Below are 2,017 nucleotides of genomic sequence, written 5' to 3'. Positions count from 1 at the left end.
TTGCTTCACCTTTTATTCAACAGCCACCAGTGCAGTCCTCCATGTAGCTCTGGCTAGCAGGGCCAATTTTTAGGTTAATTCTTAGGTCCTAACACTACTTGGCAATATCCAAGCTGTCCTTGCCATCAGGATCGCTGACAGACTGCAGCTCCGTATGTCTCCTTTTTCTGTGTTTTCATGCTGGTTCTTCTACTAGTTGGAGTTCTGTATGCTTCCTTTCAAAGATCAGAGCTCCAGGATTATCTTCTGTATCTGTGATAATTGATTTCCCTTTTCTTTGTTGAAGAAGGTCTATGAAGTTTGTTTGCATATTCCACCACCCTAGTCATTGTGCTTCTTGAATGTTATCTTTTTATCTGTCATGTTATTAGGGAAATTTTATTCCAACAAATTCTTGACAATTTTCTTTTGTATCTTCCTATTCTGGAATTCTGATAAAACAAAAGTTATTCTTCTTGATGTTAAGCCACATAATTCTTAGTCTTTTTTATATTTTTGCTCTTTTTTTTCTGATTGTTCCTAATAGATTAATATTTTGTGTCTTCAATTTCAATAATTTTTCCATTGATTCAATTTCACTCTTTTTCATTTCTAATGCCTTATCTATTTTGGAAATTTTATTAATCTTCAGGATTTTTATGTGCCATTCTTGAATGGTTTCTAATTTTTCAGTTATTTTGTTATTTTGTCTATTTGTTCTTGTATTGTTTTCTTAAGCTTTTTAAAAAATTTTTATTGTGATTTGCATGAAAATTTACAGAGCCAATGTATTTACTATACAGTAACTAATATACATTTTACCTCATGACATGGAGTGCAATTTCCTACAATGCAACAGTTCCCCTCCCACTTCCTCCTCACACTTACCTCTTCCCTGTGTCCTTCCCTCCCATGCACTCCTGATCCCTGAGGTGTCTCCCTGTCCATACACAGCCCTTCTATTCTCCCATGACTGATCTCTCCAAGGACTGTATCTACCTCATGTAAATGTTCAGGTCACATGTCTGTCTTTTGTTTGGCTGGAAGCCACAGGAGAGGGTTCAATTCCAGACCTGAAGGGCAGGTACGGGCCATAGTCTCAAGGGTTCCCCCAGGCTCTATCAGACAAGCAAATCTAGTGCCCCCCTTTTTAAAATGATTTTGTGTTTTGTTCCACATTGTTCTCCCACTCTATCCAGTATCTTCTACATAGATCTACCTGTGAGTGGTTGACAGTGGTAGCCAGGCACCATCTAGCTCTTCTGGTCTCATAGTCATATAGGTTGATGATCACATGGTGTACCAGTCCCTTGGAATTATTGTTTCCATGTATCTTTGGTTTTCTTCATTCTTCTTTGCTCTGGACAAGGAGAGATCCATGGTTGCATCTAGATGGCTGCTTGCAAGCTTTTAAGATCTTGGTTGCTGCTCACCAAAGTAGGATGTGGAACAATATTTTTGTGTAGTATGTTATGCCAATTAAGCTTGATGATCCCTGCAACCATGGTCCCAAGCCCACAGGTCCAACTACTCACTCACTCTGGGTAGCTGGCTGTGGCAAAGAAATGACCACAACCTTGTCCCTTGTCAGCTCTGCTATATACCTGGGAATTCTTACAGAACATACAAATACACTTGTAGAAACACTGTCTGCTAACCCTATACATGGTCATGGACACACTGCATAGACATACCTAATCATTTAGGCTATCCTCCTATCTATCTACCCATAGATCAATGTTTGCCATCACTGACAACACAGTTCTCTTTCTCAATGCCACTGTGTTGATCACTCACATTGGTACACTGTCTCTCTCTTCACCCAAACAAATACTTATCTCTAAGAGAAAAAAGGTAGAGTAAGAGAATAATGAAGGAAAAAAATGGGAAAAATGCGAAAAGAAAAGTAATGAATGGGGAGAACCACAAGAAAGAAAAAAAATGGGAACCATGAATAGGGAAGAAAGAAAAATATGAAAACTAGAACCTGGAAAGGGAAGGAAAATGAATAATAATAAAAAACATTGAAGAAAAAAGA

This window comes from Orycteropus afer, unplaced genomic scaffold (assembly GCF_000298275.1).
Source record: "Orycteropus afer afer isolate SDZICR_OR568_19922 unplaced genomic scaffold, OryAfe1.0 scaffold00590, whole genome shotgun sequence".
Classification (NCBI taxonomy): Eukaryota; Metazoa; Chordata; class Mammalia; order Tubulidentata; family Orycteropodidae; genus Orycteropus; species Orycteropus afer.
This window is presented reverse-complemented; position numbering follows the sequence as displayed.